The sequence below is a fragment of the Sus scrofa genome, chromosome 1 (assembly GCF_054392235.1).
Source record: "Sus scrofa isolate SSC_HxYL_T2T_F1_AM1 chromosome 1, Sscrofa_HxYL_maternal_Yorkshire_Landrace_v2.0, whole genome shotgun sequence".
NCBI lineage: Eukaryota > Metazoa > Chordata > Mammalia > Artiodactyla > Suidae > Sus > Sus scrofa.
Window position 1 is genome coordinate 115,362,991 of NC_139383.1, and position 19,821 is coordinate 115,382,811.

The window sequence follows — 19,821 nt, forward strand, 5'->3', positions numbered from 1 at the left end:
GGTGATTCATACACACAGTGACTTTTGAGAATTGCAGTAGAATTCCTACTTGTCGTATAAATCCATTAGTGAGATTATTAATGAAAAACAAACCCAGGGAAGGAGTATCTTTTCTATCTTTTTAACACAGGCCACCAGGATGGCCCCAGATTCTTCTTTGGCTATCAGTCATTCATTCACACATTTAACAAATATTTGCGATGAAGATAAGCAAGTATAATAAGTAACTGACATCTATTGAGCTCTTTTAACCTCCTACACATCTATGAGGTTATTATGGCTATTTTGTATATTGGGGACATTGAGGAGAATGAAGAGGAGCAGCAAGATGCCCCAGATGACTCTTAGACTGCAGTGGAGGAACTGGGATCCAAAGTCATGCCTGTCTGAAGGCAAAACTCGCGATCCACCACTCTTCGCGGCCCGCACAAGTGAACATTCATTCTCTCTCCAGAACAGTGATGTTGCACAAGGTCAGACTTCCCTTAGTCAAGTAGCCGAGTTCCTCATTTGGCCCTCTGTGTCCCAGCCAGCAGACAAGTTCGGGGTCAGAGGAAAGCAGTAACCAAATCCAGAGTTAACACTTTCCAGGAGCCTGGACCGAGTCTGGGGGCCGAAGAGTAAACTTGCAGCGCCTTGGTCACAGGAACCAAACACCTAGACTTAATCATTTCATCCTTCCCTTCATCTTGGTCCTCCCAGCATGGGAATCCGAGGCGAGAACAGAACCTAGACAAGCCTTCCCTTAACCAAAATGGCGGCCATGCACTCCCTGCCCACTATCTGACGTAGTCACCGCCCTTTGGTTTCCGTGGTAACGCAGCCCATGCTCTCCGCGCTGGCCTCTGCCGGGCGTGTATGGAAATAAGGAGCATTTCCCTCCCCCTCATTTTTGCGACAGTTGCGGGGAAAGTCACGGCAGTTGGCTGGAGTCAGCTGATTTACTGCAGCGGCGGCGGCGGCGGTGGCAACGGCATCTTGCATCCTCTGTGGAGAGACAGAGGTTGGGCTGGGGTTGCGATCCAAAGTTTTCCCACCCGGATTTGCCCACCCCACCTCTTCCCTGGATTCGTCCTCGTCCTGTCCTTTTGTAGGAGCGCCGCGGTGGTGGGACTGGGACAGGAAACATCACGGCATGAAATGAAGCTGTGACAGGTAAGGTGGCTTTCGAGCTTCCCCAGCGGGAAGCCCAGGGCGGCATGTGCCCCCAACGTGGAGGTCAGGGGCCGAGGGTCAAGGGTCACAGTAACGCTTCAGCCGGGGGCAGTGCCCGCTGTCAGAGCACTGCTCTTGGAAGGTCTATTTTCTGCGGATCCTGCAGGTTCAGGCCCACAGCTAGGAGCCTGTGCCTGGAGCATGGGTCCTGTCAGGGGTTTTGGGACTCCTTGGTCTACTGAATGACATTTGCTACTGTGACACTAGCTTTGGTCTTGAGATGGGACCGCCTTGCCCTCAGTGGCAGTCTAAACAGGGTGAGTTGCTTAATGTTTTTAGGTGAGTGGTTCTTGGCAGTGCTTTTGGGAAACGTGCTTGCTATGGGGATGCATGTAGTCTCTCCTGGTGCTCTGCAGTTTGCCCTTGCCTAAGGTCCTGAGGCATCTGTTAGTACACCTGATCGTTTGCATCCCTTTCCCCTAAGACTTGGTCTAAGAGAATACCTGCTACTGCTTCTCATTTACTAGTGCGTCCCAAGCTTTTTGAGGCTATATGTTTGGATTCAGAACTACCCTGCCTTGGATTCAAAAATTGCGTTTTATGTTTTGACTCATTTGCTATGCCAGTTTCTCAGGTCCTAGTCAAAATTTACTGCTTCCTGTAGTTTGAAACCGTGGCAGCTACAGTTGCATTTCAGGCAGCACTGGAATTGGTTTTCTTTCTTTCTTTTTTTGTCTTTTTAGGGCCGCACCTGAGATATATGGAGGTTCCTACGTTAGAGGTCAAATGGGATCTGTAGCTGACGGCCTACGCCACAGCCACAGCAAAGCGGGATCCGAGCCTCCTCTGGGACCTGCACCACAGATTACTGCAATGCCAGATCTTTAACCCTCTGAGCAAGGCCAGGGATTGAACCTACGTCCTCATGGTTACCAGTCAGAGTCTTTTTCCCTGAGCCACGACGGGAACTCCAGCATTGGAATTGTTGATGCTACTGGTTTTAGGGTTCAATGAGAGCCACTGCCTGCTTTGACAGCATTTGGCATGAGCCACAAAAGGAAAGCTGTGATTCTTTCAGATGTTTATTGCTTAGGGCTATATGGACAAGACGTTAAGAATCATCTGTTGTATGAGATAAATTGATTACGCTTTTGAAATTTTGTTGCACACAGAAACTTGTGTTATAAGTAACTCGTTAGAAGCACCTCGTGACATTATGGAGATGGAGAAAAGCCAAAAGTGAAAATAGTGTGTTGAAATGCCTTTACTATTACGAAGAATCAAAGATTACTTTGATTTCATCCAAAATAATAGATCTTATTTATTTCAAATTGGGCAAACAGAGCAGTATAAAAAGCTAGTAAATGCCTTGTTAATTTTCAGTTAGAGATTATGGTGAGAAATTCATTTATGTAAGTGTCTGTTTTTATTTTAAATGCTCCCAGAGCCCTTCTTAGCAGAAAAACTAGAGCATACACTTTATTTTTTCTTATTGCCACCTGTACCTAAATTTTAAAAGATCTTAGGTAAATCAAAGGCACTGGGCTTTGCCTTGTTTGAGTATCACTATGGTAACTTAAATTTTGGTGTAGTGAGGTTTTTTTTTTTTTTTTTTTTTTTTGATGGAAGGGAATGCCAGCCTTTGTTTTCACTTGGGTTCAAGTTTAGAGCCATCTCAGACAGTATAGCAAATAGGGAAAAAACACAGATCTTGGGACCAAAGTTTATTCCAACAGAAGAATATTAACTATGTGGTGATTGGCAACTGTGACCTGCAGTATCTTCAGTAAAGTGGGGAGAGCATCACCCTTGCTTCTAGCGACTGTTATAATTGCCTTTGTCCTGGTCACTGGCCCAGACACTCCACCTCACAGGCAGGTCAGCTGAGAGAATGTGAGCTCTGCAGGTCTCAGTTCTTCTAGTGAGGGTGGGACTCAGTGAGTTATTGAACCTCTGATGTAGCCCCTAACTCCAGACATTTACCAAAGGCAGGAAATAGGAACTTGAACTGGTTCCTTTTTATTTGACCATAAGTTCTGTTTTGAAGCAAAGGAAGTGGGGTAGTTTATCAGGCTTATCTATGTTAACAGTCTTAACATTTCGAACTCTAAAAGTAGTGAGCTGATTTTGTGCCTTTCTCATCAGAAGGTAGGATGACATGGTGTCCTCTATGTTAGGTGAGTCCTTAGAGTTTGTTTTGGACCGCAGGTGCAAAACCTTGAGTTAATCCTTCCCAATTCAGTGATTGTCACTGGGCTTTTCCACATCTGTCTCCTGTTTTTTCCACTCACTGACTTTTTTTTTTTTTCTTTCTTTTTCAGCCACCCTGTGGCATATGGAGTTCCAAGGCCAGGGATCTGATACAAGCTGTAGTTTCGACCTAAGCTGCAGCTGTGGCAATACCAGATCCTTAACCAAGTGTGCCAGGCTGGGGATCGAACCTGTGTCCCAGTGCTTCTAAGACACCACCGATCTTGTTATGACACAGTGGGAACTCCTCATTGTCTTTTATTTCCAATTACCACGCAATTCCTTGCCCATCAACCCATAGGCAACCATTCCAACAGGTATAATGTATATCCTCCATTGGAATGTTTTTGTTTGTTTGTTTGTTTGTTTGTTTTTCTTTTTTGGCCTTACCTGCGACCTGTGGAAGTTTCCAGACCAGGGATTAAATCTGAGCGCTGCAGTTGTGGTAATGTTGGATTCTTATGCAACTTTTCTGGTCCAGGGATCCAACTGTGCCTCCTCGGTGGCCCTACTGTGCTGAAGTTGGATTCTTTTTTTTTTGGCTATTGGATTCTTAACGCACTGCGCCACTGGGGGATGTCCAGTTTGTGTTATTAAATGTTGTGTTTTGGGTGCCCACCTTTTAAATTTATAGATGTGATATCATGCATGATCTCATTTTTTTTCTCTCCTATGTTTTAAGGATCTGTTTGTGTCACTGTCCATTGCTCCTAGCTGCTGCACAATATTTCAAAATCTGTATTTTAAAAAAAATTTTATTTATTTGTATATCTATGTATGTATTTTGCTTTTTTAGGGCCACACCTGAGGCATATGGCGTTTCCCAGGCTAGGGGTCTAATCGGAGCTACAGTTGCCAGCCTATGCTACAACCAGAGCAATGCAGGATCCAAGCCACGTCTGCAACCTACACGACAGCCAGATTCTTAACCCACCGAGTGAGGCCAGGGATCAAACCCACATCCTCATGGTTCCTAGTCGGATTCATTTCCGCTGCTCCACGATGGGAACTCCCTCCAAATCAGTATTTATCAGAGTTTATATGTTTGCTCTCCTATCTGTGGATACCCATATTACCTTCATCTTCCTACCACTTTAGATAATACTATGATAAACACACTTTTTAGACCTCTGTGATGTTTTCCTCCCCCTTCCTTCCATCCATCCTTTCTTTCTTTCTTTCTTTCGCCACCATGTGTGGTGGCTTGATGTGGGATCTCAGTTCCTAGACCAGGGATTGAACCCAGACAGCAGTGTTGCAAGTACCAAATCCTAACCATTATACCAACAGGGAACTCGTTGTATTTTCTTTGAAATATTTAACCAGCAGTGTGATTTCTGGATCATAGGGTATTCATATATTTTATTGAAGGACTGCAAGATTGTGTTCCAGAATAAGTTGCAGTGGTCTCTATTCCTTCAGGGTTCAAGAGAGTTTTAGTATCCTTGTATCCTCCCCAGTGCTTACTGTTATTCAGTGCCTTGCTTTTTCCAGACTAGTGGGTACAAAGTGAAATCTCATTTTATTTATTTATTTTTTTGTCTTTTTGCCTTTTCTAGGGCTGCTCCCACAACATATGGAGATTCCCAGACTAGGGGTCTAATTGGAGCTGATGCCAGAGCCACAGCAACGTGGGATCTGAGCTGTGTCTGCAACCTACACCACAGCTCACGGCAACGCTAGATCCCTGACCCACTGAGCAAGGCCAGGGATCGAACCCACAACCTCATGGTTCCTAGTAGGATTCGTTAACCACTGCGCCACAACGGGAACTCCGAAATGTCATTTTATTTTATTTTATTTTATTTTTTTATTTTTTTATTTTTTGGCTTTTTGCTATTTCTTTGGGCCGCTCCCGCGGCATATGGAGGTTCCCAGGCTAGGGGTTGAATCGGAGCCGTAGCCGCCAGCCTACGCCAGAGCCACAGCAAAGCGGGATCCGAGCCGCGTCTGCAACCTACACCACAGCTCACGGCAACGCCGGATCGTTAACCCACTGAGCAAGGGCAGGGACCGAACCCGCACCCTCATGGTTCCTAGTCGGATTCGTTAACCACTGCGCCACGACGGGAACTCCCGAAATGTCATTTTAAATTACATTTTGGAGTTCCCATTGTGGCTCAGTGGTGCAAACCAGACTAGGATGTGGGTTTGATTCCTGTCCCCACCCAGTGGGTTAAGGATCCGGCATTGCCACAAGCTACAGCATAGGTTGCAGGTGCTGCTTGGATCCAGTGTTGGCTGTGGCTGTGGTGTCGGCTTCAGCTGTACCTCCGAGTAGACCCCTAGCCTAGGAACTTCCATATGCCATGAGTGCAGCCCTAAAAAGACAAAAAAAAAAAAAAAAAAAAAATTACATTTCTGTATTACTAATGACTTTAAGCCTTTCTTCATGGGCATTTTATCTTTTTGGGTTTTCTCATTTATAAAATTGTTCACTTCTTTACTCATTTTTATTTTGAGGTTTCACTCCTTTTTTTATTGATCTGCGGAAGTTGCTTTTATTTTCTAGATACCTGTCCTTTAAATCCTTTCCTATTCTGTCATTTGTCTGTAACATTTTTTTCTGATGTCCTTTATTGAACAGACATCTTCAATTGATATAATCAGATTAATTATTTTCTTACTTGTGGTTTGTGTTTTTAAGGTTTTGTTTAAGAAGTCTTTCTCCAATTCTGTGTCACAAAGTTCCTCTCCTATTTTAAGTACTGTTAACTTTATAGTTTTCCTCTATACTTGTAGGTCTTGCATACATCCAGAGTGTCTTTTTACATGTCACAAGGTGCAGATCCAGTTTATTTTCCATACCATGTGCCAGTTTTCCTAGTGTCATTCTCTCTTAGATAAATGGTACCACACTTATTGTATATTAACCTCTCCTATAAGCTCTGAGCACTATATTCTGTTCCTTTGGCTTATTTGTTTGCTCATGCTCTAATTCTGTGCTCTTTTAGTACTATCTATGGCTTTGTATTATTATTATTTTCCTGCATGAGTAAATCTTCTCATTTATTTTGTCTTAGCTTTATTTGAAAATAATTACAGATTAAAGAAGTTGCATAAGTAGTACAGAGAGGTCCACATTTCCCCCCTGCCCCCAATTACATTTGATATACTTTACCCAATTTCCCTCAATGATTATGTTTTATACAACTATAGTACAATAGCACAACTTAAAAATTGACATTGGTATAATGCCTGTGTATAGTTCTATGCCATTTTATCACCTCCGAAGATAGATACTTGTAACCATCACTGCCATCAAGATACGGAGCTAGTCCATCACCAGAAAGACCTCCTTGGTGCCACCCCTTCCTATCTCCCTTCCCCCTACTATCCCTAATCAATCTTCCGTCAATAATTATATCATTACGAGAGTGCTATATCAATGGAATTATACAACATTTAACTTTTTGAGACTGAGATTCATCTAGATTGTTGGATGAGACAATTTTTGAGATTCATCCAAATTGTTATGTAATTTGGGTATTATTCCATGATGTATATGTACCACAGTTTGTTTAAACATTTTGCACATTGGGACTGTTTCCAGTTTTTTGCTATTACAAATCCTGCTGCTATGGACACTCCTGTACATTTTTTTGGTGTGGATATAATTTTTCACTGTTTCTGGGATAAATGCCTAGGAATGTGATTGCTGGGTGGTATGATAAGCGTATGTTTAGTTTTTGAAGAAATTGCCAAATGGTTTTCCAGAGTGGCTGCACCATTTTACAGTCCCACCAGCAGTGTATGAGAGATTGAGCTTCTTTACATCCTCACCAGCATTTGGTATTGTTACTATAATTCATTGTGGTCCTAATTTATATTTCCCAATTGGCTAGTGATATTAAATATCTAGTAAGGCAACTTCATTCTTTTTCCATTTTCAAAGTTGGCTTAGCTATTTGTGGATTTTTTATTCCTCTGTATATTTTACAGCTAAGAGTTTCTAAAACAACACAACTAGAATTTTGAATGAGTATGCATTGAATTTATAGATTTACTTTGGGGGAGAATTGACATCTTTATAATGTTAGATTATCTTTTTTTTTTTTGGCTGCTGCATGCAGAGGCTTGATATGGGATCTCAGTTGCCATACCAGGGTTTGACCCCAGCCTGCGGTGGTGAAAGGGCTGAGTTCCAACCATTAGACCACCAGGGAACTACTGATATTTGATTATCTTGTCCAAGAGCATGGAATGGTCTTCCATTTATGACTGAACAGAAAGAAATTTTTTGTAGTTTTAAAAAATATTGTGAATAAATAGTAATTTAAAGTAGATTATTACTGATAGAAGAAAATGCTACTGATGTTCATATCTTGATAATCTACCTTTTGTGTGTGTGTGTGTGTGTGTGTGTGTGCATGTGTGCATGTGCCCTCACATGCTGTACTAGACAGGGATTAAAATCCATGATGTGGAGTTCCTTTCATGGTGCAGTGGTTAGCAAATCCGACTAGGAACCATGAGGTTGTGGGTTCGATCCCTGGCCTCGCTCAGTGGGTTAAGGATCTGGTGTTGCTGGGAGCTATGATGTAGGTCGCAGATGCGGCTCGGATCCAGCGTTGCTGTGGCTCTGGTGTAGGCCGGCAGCAACAGCTCTGATTAGACCCCTAGCCTGGGAACCTCCATGTGCTGCAGGTGCGGCCCTAGAAAAGATTAAAAAAAAAAAAAATCCATAATGTAAATCTCAAAATAATTTGGGTACTTGAAGAGTTAGGCCTGGAACTATGTAGTGCCTTTATTCCTGGTTTATTTGTTACATTTCTCTGTGATACTGTTTTATTTCTTGGGAGAGATGAAGTTAATGATTGGAGAGCATGGGATTAGTGAGGTAATAATATGTATGCCAGTGACCACTGGCAGAACCAACTGAGAGCTTATGTTATGGCTCATTGAGATCCTGTCATCAATAAGAGGACACCTTACATTCCTACTGAGAGATACTGATTGTGATGTTAGAATTTGAACTCTGTATATGTGGTTCATTTGCCTTGATCTATATCTGACACTTAAAGACACTTTGCTGATAAGAACACAAAAGGTATTGTTGACTGCATGACTGCATTCACAAAGTCCATGTCCAAGTGGACTTTTTATTTCTTTCTATTAAATAACATATATACTATATTGGTAAAATATTAAATATTTTACTTTTAAATATTTATTTGTTTGTTTATTTATTGTCTTTTTGCCTTTTCTAGCATATGGCATATGGAGCTTCCCAGGCTAGAGGTGTAATCAGAGCTATAGCCACTGGCCTACGCCAGAGCCACAGCAACGCGGGATCCGAGCCGTGTCTGCGAACTACACCACAGCTCACGGCAACGCCGGGTCTTTAACCCATTGAGCAAGGCCGGGGATTGAACCCGCAACCTCATGGTTCCTAGTTGGATTCATTAACCACTGTGTCACGATGGGAACTCCTATTTATTTATTTTTTTATGTCAGTACCCACAGCATATGGAAGTTCCTGGGCCAGAAATTGAATCTGAGCCATGGCTATGAATTACAACATAGCTATAGCAGTGCCAGAGCCTTTAACCCACTGCACTGGGGGGTATCAAACCCAAACCTCTGTGGCAGTCCGAGTCGCTGCAGTTCGATTCTTAACCCAGTGTGCCATGGTGGAAACTCCAAACATTTTAAGTAAAGTTAGGCATCTTTTCCAAAATGTGTTGGTGATGTTTAATGAAAACCTAGGTTTTTTGGACTGATGCTTGCTTATGTTAGTAGTAGTCGTCATAAAATGATGAAACAATAAAATGTTAGGGCGTTGGTCAATTCAGGGCAGAGAACATTTCTGAAGTGCTTAGAATTATTCTATAGGCTCTTTTATTTTATTAAAAAAAATTTTTTTTTTTTGCTTTTTGGGGCCGCACTAGCAGCATGTGGAGGTTCCCAGGCTAGGGGTCGAATTGGCCTGCTGGCCTATGCCACAGCCACAGCAACGCCAGATCCGAGCCGCGTCTGCAACCTATCTATAGGCTCTTTTAGAATGGAAGACTGGCAAGACCTGACTTTTTAACGGCTGTTTCCTATTCAGCTTAGCAATTGCAATTTTCCACCCTTTAAGCTCACTGAAGACATTTTACTAGTGTTTTGCACATACATATTTCTCTCTGAATGTTGGTAGTTAATATATGTCAGTGATTACAGATCAATAGAATGTGCCAGTTACCTTCTATTCTCACTTTCAGGTTTTTTATTTGGCTGTTTTCCTTAAGGGCTCTTTTTTTTTTCTAAACATTTCAAATACAAATAAACAATAAAAACTACCATTAACGGGAGTGAAAAGTTCATAGTAATAAAAGATTAGCTTACTTTGTTTAAGAAATACTTTTGTGATTTATTAATAGGCAGTGCGAGTGTGGTAGCGATTACTTAAAGTAAACCATGTTAGCTAATTTGCTACATAGGTCCTAAGACATGTCTTGTTTATGTGTCACAGAGAATAAAAGAGGCTAGAATATAGGTGCAACCTGCAGCTGGGGAAAGACAGTTAGTATGTTAATAGGGATTTAATTAATGAGACATATTAATTGGCATTATTATAGAATACTTCATTGGTAAGCAACTCTAAAGTCCAGAGCATGTAAAATCAAGATGTATTTTAATTTGTTGATGGGCCCAATTTTTTAAAGCCAAGCAAATGTACTTCATGCATTATTTTGTTCATTTATTCAATAAATATTTGGGGAGTTCCTGTCAAGTGGTGCAGCAGAAACGAATCCAACTAGGAACCATGAAGTTGTGGGTTCGATCCCTGGCCTTGCTCAATGGGTTAAGGAGGCAGTGTTGCCATGAGCTGTGGTGTAGGTCACAGATGTGGCTTGGATCTGATGTTGCTCTTGTGGCTGTGGTGTAGGCCAGCAGCTGTAGCTCCAATTGGACCCTTAGCCTGGGAACCTCCATAAGCTGTGGGTGTGGCTCTAAAGAGCAAAAAAAAAAAAAAAAAAAAAAAAGGAAGAAACGAAAAAATATTTGGGTACCTCCTTGTGGTAGAATTGTAGGCTCTGGAGATGCAGTATGGAACAAAGCAAACATAAATCATGTTCATGGAGCTTGTGTTATAGTGGCAGAGACAGAAGAGAAATAAATAAGTAAAACATTTGATATGTTAAATGATTGTAAGTGCTGTGGAGAAATATAATGAAATACAATTGGGGTGGTGGATTTTGTAATTTATGATGGTCAAGAAAGGCCTCATCTAGAAGATTACATGACAGCAGAGACCTAAAATTGGTGAATGAGCTCTGAAGATGGAGTTGCCATTAACTGACATGGGGAGGACTTGGGAGGGCCAGGTTGGGAGAAGAAGATGGAAGACACTTTTGAACATGTCGTGTTTGAGAAGCTTCTTAGCTCTCCAGATGGAAATGTGGAGTAGGAAGCTGCATATGTGAGTTTGGAGTCAGAAGAGAGCCCCCAGCTATAAATTGGGGAGTTGTCAATGTATAGTTGGTATTTAAAACTGTGAGGCATGGTGAAGTCATGGAGGGAGGGAGGGAGGATTGTCAGAGAAGGGAAGTCCAAGGACTAAGCTCTGGGAATGCCAATATTTAAAGGTCAAATATGGGGAAAGATGGAGACTAAAGCCATGGAGACTAAAGGTAATAGGAAAGTGTGAAGACCTGGGGCCAAGATAAGAAGTCTTTCTGGGGAGAGGGAGTGTGGACTACGCCATATGCTGCTGGGGGGGTGGGTCAAGAAAGATGAGGATTGGAGTTCTGCTGTGGCACAGTGGGTTAAGAATCAAACTGCAGCAACTCTGATTGCTGCGGAGGTGAGGATTCAATCCCTGCCTTGGTGCAGTGGGATTAAAGAATCTGGCAGTGCTGCAGCTTGGCATAGGTTGCAGATTCAGTCCCTGGCCTGGGAACTTCCATATGCATTGGGTGCAGCAATTAAAAAAAAAAAAAAGATGAGGGTTATGACTTGACATTGGAGTCAGCAATTGGGAAGTTTTGGGGACCTTGTCAAAACCTTTTTTTGATAGGCGGAACACTTTTCTATAATCTGTTTATAAAGAGGAGGGTGATGTTACAAATGAAGACATTCTGATTTGGAAAGATACATATTTCCTCAAGTTTTTTTTTTGTTTTTTTTTTTTTTGTCTTTTTGCCTTTTCTAGGGCCGCACTGTGCTACATTTTAACGCTTATAGGTATTTTTTTAAAAAAATCTAGTGTCACGATGTATTTTTTCTTCTTTGGTCTTTTTTTTTTTGTCTTTTAAGGCCACACCTGTGGCATATGGAGGTTCCCAGGCTAGGGGTCTAATTGGAGCTGTCGCCACCAGCCTATGCCAGAGCCACAGCAATGCGGAATCCAAGCTGCGTCTGCAACCCACACCACAGCTCATGGCAACGCCAGATTCTTAACCCACTGAGGAAGGCCAGGGATTGAACCCGCAACCTCATGGTTCCTAGCCGGATTTGCTAACCACTGAGCCACGACAGAAACTCCTTTCCTCAAGTTTAACAGTTAGTAATTGGGGGATCTGGGGCCTGCCTTAGTCAGTGTGACTCTCAACCCTTCACTCAGCACTGACCCCCAGTGTATTGTGACAATTCATCTTCTAGTTTGTTTCTTCTTCTTGGTATTTAAACTTATGAATGATGAGAAACTTCTGTACTCAGTTTAGAGATTTGATGGCAGTGTGAGGGAAAGAAGTAGGAGTGATTAGAGATGGTTGGGGGGGGGGTGAAGTTTGTTCTCCCAAATGGGATCTGTTTTCCCTAAAATACAGGGGCTTGGTGGGCATAGTTTGCATTTAGCTTATGAATCAGTAATTCTTGAAACTGAGGCAGGTTGGTGATGGGTAGAGTAGAAGTAGAAGCATTTAGTCATCTTAATGGCAGCTGCAGAAATTTAAAACATGATTTATCTACCTCGACATCTATGAATCATTTTTAAAATTGTGATTTATTTTTGACCAGATAGTTCTGCAGTTCTTTAAAACCCTGACTCATATGCACTTGGGGCTGTTTTAGCAACAAGAAATAAGTGTAGACTTTGCTGCCATCTGCTCTTTCCACATGTCATTTTGAAACAGAAGACTGGGAACTTCCTTCAACAGAGCAGTCCTGGAGTGTCATGTTCATGGACTGTAGATTTCTTACCACTCAAATGAGAGAGCATAATCTTGTCAACCTAGTGACAAGCTTAGTGTTCAGAAGGTTGTATCCCTCATGACTCTTTAATTCCAGAAACCCTGGGGGACTAGCTCAGTAATTTCTTCAGTGCATTTTATGACCTAGCTATCTCATTGCATTATAATAAATAGTCTTCATTATCTGATTCCGTTTTTTTTCAGATCTTCAGTAAATTGATAGCAAAAGCAGAAGCACAAAGGAAATTTGTAGTCTTAATAACCATTTCCTTCATCACTTCATTACTGTGAATTTGACTTGAACACACACACTCTTTTGACAAAAGATGTAGGAATGTTCTGAGAATTCGAATTAACCTTTAAAGACTTCTTTTATTGCAACCGGTTAGTACGTTTAGCTGTTTGATATGTAGTCCCTGCTTTTCATATTCCCCATTGGTAAGTGGTAGTTGAGGCCTGCCTGCTTTTGTCCACGTGTGCTCATTCTCATGGGAGAGAATTTGAGTTTGTTTTTGTCTGCAAGTCTCAGAGGGCCTGTGGGGGTGCAGGAAACAAACTGAGCCAGTATTGACTCTTCTGTGAAAACGCCTGTGTTCCTGGGATAGCAATACATTTTGCTTTTGCATTTGAGCATTAGAAAAGCAGTGTAGAGAAATCAACATTGATCTGATGCTAGATTTACCATATATAATCTTGACTTTTATAGATTTTAGAAATCACATGGGAGACCACTATCCCATGAGATTTTGCAGAACAGGATGATCTCATCAGAGTCTCTCTCCATAGGTTATTCATAGTTTCCAAGGGGCAAAAATAGTTAAAGTGGAGGTATCTGGTAGTCACAGTGGTCATGGGTGATGTCCCTGATAGTAGGACCATATGATTTTTTGTTGCTGTTGTTGTTATTTTTTTTTTCTTTTTTTTGGCCGCCCCAGGGAATACGGAGTTCCTGGGCCAGGGATCAGATCTGAGCGGCAGCTGTGACCTTGGATCCTTCACCCACTGTGCCAGGCCTGGGATCAAACCTGCATCCCAGTGCTCCCAAGATGCCACTGATTCCATTATGCCACAGTGCGAACTCCAGGACCACATAATGTTACGAGCCTCCTAGGGGATGGAGTGGGAAGCGTACCTATAAAGTATACTTGGGTCACTGAGGGGGTACCTATTCCATCCCTGTGGGTTAAGGATCCTGCAGCTCAGGTTCGATCCCTGGCCTGGGAACTTCCATATGAGGCCATTAAAAAAAAAAGTTTCACTTGAGCCTGCTGATACCTTTAGATCCAACTTCCAATTTATAAAAAAAGCAGGAGATCGATGATCAAGGTAAACGACATCATAAATAAAATCAGACAAATCTAAAATGTGAAACATTCTATAAGCAGTTGGTTTTGTTCTTAAAGTTAGTATGAAGAGTTAATATAAAAAATGAAGTAGGACTGTTTTAGAACTAAAAAGTAAAGAGAAATAACAACCAAATGCACTGAGTAAACCTTGAGTATTTAATTTACTGGGTTATTTATTTATTTATGTCTTTTTGGGGCTGTACCCACAGTATATGGGAGTTCCCAGGCTAGGAGTCAAACGGAGCTCTAGCTGCGGGCGTACACCACAGCCACAGCAAAGCGGGATCAGAGCCACTTCTATGACCTACACCACAGCTCATGGCAACACTGGATCCTTAACCCAGGGGTTGAATCTGTGTCCTCATGGATACTAGTCAGATTAGTTGCCACTGGGCCACAACGGGAACTCCTTTATTTACTGATTTAACAAAAAGTTATGAAAGACAATTTTTAGACAAGTAATTTGTCTATGGACTGGATTGTAGATTCTATTAGAGAATGGTGATTTTGATAACGGTGTTGTGTTTATGAAGGAGAATGCTCTTATTTTTAAGTTCTGTATTTTAAAGTGTTTGTGGGTGAATTTCATGATATGTGTACATTATTTTCAGATGGCTTAGTGAAAAAAATGTATATGTGTGTAGCATGTGTACCTGTATTTTTTTTTTTTTTTTTTTTTGTCTTTTTGCCTTTTCTGGGGTTGCTCCAGCTGCATATGGAGGTTCCCAGGCTAGGGGTCTAATCGGAGCTATAGCCACTGGCCTACACCACAGCCACAGCAACACCAGATCTGAGCTGCATCTGTGACCTACACCACAGCTCATGGCAATGCTGGATCCTTAACCCACTGAGTGAGGCCAGGGACCAAACCCGTAACCTCATGGTTCCTAGTCAGATTTGTTAACCACTGCGCCACAACAGGAACTCCTGTACCCGTATTAACAAGGGAAATTTTACAAAGTATTGAGTGATCTTTATATTATTTTTGAACTTTTTGAATATTTAAAATTTTGTAATAAAAAGTTGGGGAGAATCGCAAGAGGGAAAAGTAAATTTCATCTTAAGTCTTTATTAAAGGAACAAATTTTAAAAATATTCCAAATCTAATGAAAAATAGGGATGGGAGTTCCCGTCGCGGCGCAGTGGTTAACGAACCGACTAGGAACCATGAGGTTGCAGGTTCGATCCCTGCCCTTGCTCAGTGGGTTAACGATCCGGCGTTGCAGTGAGCCGTGGTGTAGGTTGCAGACGCGGCTCGGATCCAGTGTTGCTGTGGCTCTGGCGTAGGCCGGAGGCTACAGCTCCAATTCGACCCCTGGCCTGGGAACCTCCATATGCTGAGGGAGCGGCCCAAGAAATAGCAAAAAAAAGACGAAAAAAAAAAAAAAAAAAAAAAAAAGGGGGATGAAAGATTCTATCTTGTTCCTTAATTTTTTTTTTTTTTTAAGGGCTATTTCTAGGCCTCCCTATATCTAGGCAGAAGAAAGCTGAAAAAATGGGAAGAACATAATTGGGGAAGTACACTGTGCCAGAAACCAAAGAGAGAGGGTTGAGGATTAGCAAATGATCAGTCAAGTCAAACTCATAGCTGTATAAAATGGACTATAATGTAAGGACTGGATAAGATGGGTGGTAGGTATCAACAGTCTATTTATGTTAAAAAACTCCCCTCACTTCTCTCTCTCTCTCTCTTTTTTTTTTTTTTTTCTGTCTTTTTGCCATTTCTAGGGCTGCTCCCGTGGCATATGGGGAGGTTCCCAGGCTAGGGGTCTAATCGGAGCTGTAGCCGCCGGCCTACACCACGGCCACAGCAACGCGGAATCGGAGCCTTGTCTGCAACCTACATCACATCTCACGGCGAAACGCCGGATCCTTAACCCCTGAGCAAGGCTGGGGATCGAACCCAAAACCTCGTGGTTCCTAGTCAGATTCGTTAACCACTGAGCCTTGACAGGAACTCACTTCTCTTCTAAGGCATTGTTTCTCTGCAGTATCAAAGAGGTCTTTGGGGAGTATCATATTAGAGAAATTGTTGATTTCTGCCTGTAGAGGGAGCTCTTGAGTATACTTAGATTAGGTCTATTTGAAGATAGAATCTAGATTACGTGAGGCCTTGTGTAGTAAGGAAGTGGAAACACTGAATTAAAACCACAGGTTTCAAAATGTTGATTGTAATTAGAATGAGAGAGAGAGAAGGAGAGGAGTTGCCGTCGTGGCCCAGTGGAAATAAATCTGACTAGTATCCATGAGAATGCGGGTTCATTCTCTGGCTTCATTCAGTGGGTTAAGGATCTGGCGTTACTATGAGTGGAAACTCACCTATAAGACCACCTCCTGAAATAAAACATCCTCATGATCATCCTGTCCCAAGTCATCATGAGGACATGTGATTGCTCAGACAACATGTGTTCCTATGTAAATAACTCAGAAAAAATGAAACCCAATCACATGTTATCCAAAAAATTGTAGGTTGACTTAGAAAGGTAAAGCCTGAATCTGTTTAGAAACTATTTGATTTATTTAATTGGTTAAATCTTGGGTCCTGAGAATCTCTGTTCCAGGGACCTTTTCTATTGCTGGCTATTATTTTCCTTATAGCTATCATTTTACTTCTCCAATGCACTGTATTCTCTCAAGGATTTTATATGCCTTTTGGCAGCCACTCATGAACCAAATAGTATCCCTCAACATCAGACACCTGGAAGAACTCAACAGTAACCACACAGATGATGATAATAACCGTGAGGCAGGATTCTCTAGTAGAAACAGTGAATATGGTTTTCTTCGACTTGACATATCAGAAGTGGTAACTGAGAGTAGTGCTTTGCTAGTTGGTCATACTCTCAGCCTGATGATTCAGCTAGTAGAAACAGTGAATATGGTTTTCCTCGACTTGACTTATATCAGAAGTGGTAACTGAGAGTAGTGCTTTGCTAGTTGGTTATACTCAGCCTGCTGAGAGAATGACCAGAAGGGGGAATTGAGTTAATACAAAATGAATGGAGTTCCCATTGTGGCTCAGCAGTAATGAACCTGACTAGTATCCATGAAGACATGTGTTCAATCCCTGGCCTTGCTCAATGAGTTAAGTATCCAGTGTTGCCATGAGCTGTGATATAGGTCGCAGATGCGGCTCCAGTCCCCTGTTGTTGTGGCTGTGGTGTAGGCTGGTGGCTGCACCTCTGATTCGACTCCTAGCCTGGGAACCTCCGTATGCCGTGGGTTCGGCCCTAAAAAGACAAAAAAAAAAAAAAAAAAAAAAAGTTAGAATGAGAGAGAGAGAGAAAATAAATGAATGAGAGAATGTAAAAGAGAGAGAGCAAGAGATCACTAGATTTATAAGCTGAGGCCAGTAACCAGCAAAGGTGTTTTGGACAAAAATGATATGTGACCATGTGTGAAGAACAAAGGTTAATTTAATAGCAAAATTTGAAGTGGTGGATAGTGAGAGGATCATTAAGGGAATAAGAGCCTTCATAGAGTCCATGGAGTTCCCTTCGTGGCTCAGTGGTCAACGAATCTGACTAGGAACCATGAGGTTGCAGGTTCCATCCCTGGCCTTGCCCAGTGGGTTAAAGTTCCAGTGTTGCCGAGAGCTGTGGTGTTAAGTTGCAGACGCAGCTAGGATCCCGCGTTGCTGTGGCTCTGACGTAGGCTAGCGGCTAGAGCTCCAATTAGACCCCTAGCCTGGGAACCTCCATATGCTGCAGAAGCAGCCCTAGAAATGGCAAAAAGAAAAAAAAGAAAAAAGAAAAAGGGCCTTCATAGAGTCCAGGAACAATTAGATTTAGCAAAAAAGATGAGCTATTTCTTTCTCAGAAATATCTTGTTTGGCACACAGTAAAAGCATAATAAATGCTAGGTATTGTTTTTGTTTCTTTATTCATTCAATAAATACATATTGGTCATTAGTAAAGTCTATAACTCTTCTAGGTGCTGGTAACCCACCTCTGATGCCAGTAGAATGCAGTTTGCTTGATAAGGAGTAAACAATGAGGATGGTAGGCTGACGTAGATGATCTGGTTTTACTCTTGAGGGACACAGATTTTAGTGGAATGGACGCATTTGTAAACAAGTAACTACACACAAAGTGATGGGTGTTCACTGGAATATAGAAAATGCTGTGGACTTCCCATGTGGCTCTCAACATAACCACTTGGCGTTGCTCCTACACTGGCTGTGGCTCAGCCCCTAGCGCGGGAACTTCCATATGTTGCAGGTGCAGCCACTTGTTTAAAAAAAAAAAAAGAAAATGCTGTGAAAACATGGTTGCAGGAGTAGTCTGGTGTTTGGGACAGAGCACTCATAGCAGAGAGGAGCTAGTGTTGGAATAGGTTAAAGGCTAAAGATAAATACTTAAGGTATTTTAATTTATTAATTATTTTAATTTAATTTACATTTTTTTTGGGAAAACTCCATGTATGTACGTATGTATCTGTGCATCTTTTTTTTTTTTTTTTTTTTTTTTGTCTTTTTAGGGCTGCACCTGCAGCATATGGAAGTTCCCAGGCTAGGGGTTGAACAGAGCTGTTCAACACAACCACAGCAACACTAGAACCGAGCCCAGTTTGCGACCTACACCACAGTTCATGGCAATGCCAGATCCTTAACCCACTGGCGAGGTCAGGGATTGAACCTACATCCTCATGGATACTAGTCAGATTCATTTCCACTGAGCCACAATGAGAAGTCCGTCTGTGCATCTTTAAAATAAAAGATCCTGGTAAATCAGGGCCACTTAATTAATTATTAAACTGCCTCTCTTACTCTTCCTTTTCAGAGATAGTCATCATTACTGTTTTTAAAAAATTTGGTATCATGATAGAATTATTCTAAACATTATATGTGTGTATGTCTGTAGATACACATATATCCCCATTTTAGAACCCAGATGGGAGTGTATTTTACATGCCATACTGCACCTTTTCCCCCCACTATATATTTTGGAGTTTATTTCCTATCTCATGCTCCAGTGTTCCACTGTAAAGCTCTCCAGTAATTTATTTAGTCCCTGATTGATGGACACTAAAGTTCTTTCCATGTACCCTTTAACAATTAGAAAAATTTTCAAACACGTAAAAATAATAAGAATAATATGCATGTTCTTATACTAAAAAGAGCTTCAACGCTTATTTTTATTTTATTTATTTATTTATTTTATTTTTTTCAGCCATGCCGTGGCATGCAGAGGTTCCTAGGCCAGAGATTGAACTTGAGTCATAGCAGTGACAGTGCTGGATCCTTAACCCACAAGCCATCAGGGAACTCCATCACTTATTTTTAGAGTTTGGGTTACCTGGTGAGCAGACTGAGATTACGTGCGTAAATGCTCTTAGTACTGAGATCAGGGAAGGAAGCAGATTGGCTAGAAGAAGTTACACCTTGTTGAGTCTCAGTGGAATCTCAGTTGACCCTAGTTCCTAAGATGGAATGACCCATCAGAACTGTCCTGAATCCTTATGAGGGAGCCTGGCCTTTAGTGTGTATTCCTGAACTGATCAGTCATTGGATGTGGGCTGTCCCACTGGAAGGGGACAAGGTATCACCCTTTGTCTGGGGCAGCCCTTAGTGGGGGCTGACAACCCCATGCTCTCAGCAGCTGGGGTAATAAATCCTTTATTCCTGAGGTGGACCTGAACACATGCCACCCATCACACTTATGATGCTGTTTCATCATCATCCCTTTACCTTCACCCACGTGCCAGAGCCCAGACATCAGATCATTTTTATCTATACAGACTACACGTCTACCTGCTTTTGAGTTCTGTGTTTTAGTAAAATCTTGATTAACCAGATTGACTAGAGAATGAAGGTTTCTGATAAGCAGAATTTTGTAGTAAATGAAGATAACATAGAATAGGGAAGGATGTTTATTTCATTAGGAATTGAGAGGTCTGTGTATGCCTCTGAGCTCTGAGGTCAGTTTGTGGTGTGATTTTGAGAGAGATGC

The 19,821-nt window shown here is 41.8% G+C and overlaps 1 protein-coding gene across 12 annotated transcripts in view; it reads left to right on the top strand.

Moving 5' to 3' along the window:
* The first annotated feature begins 938 nt into the window (after nucleotides 1–938).
* Nucleotides 939–19,821, top strand: part of WDR7 (WD repeat domain 7) — a 375,641-nt gene continuing 356,758 nt past the window's right edge. For 8 of the 12 annotated variants that reach the window (XM_021093595.2, XM_021093608.2, XM_021093602.2 and 5 more), the window contains exon 1: nucleotides 939–1,155. The gene's annotated coding sequence lies outside the window, so the exon portion shown is untranslated. Of the gene's footprint in view, nucleotides 1,156–1,214; nucleotides 1,473–19,821 lie in introns of those variants that run through there. The other 4 variants (XM_021093597.2, XM_084966982.1, XM_084966991.1 and 1 more) reach the window with 2 other exon arrangements.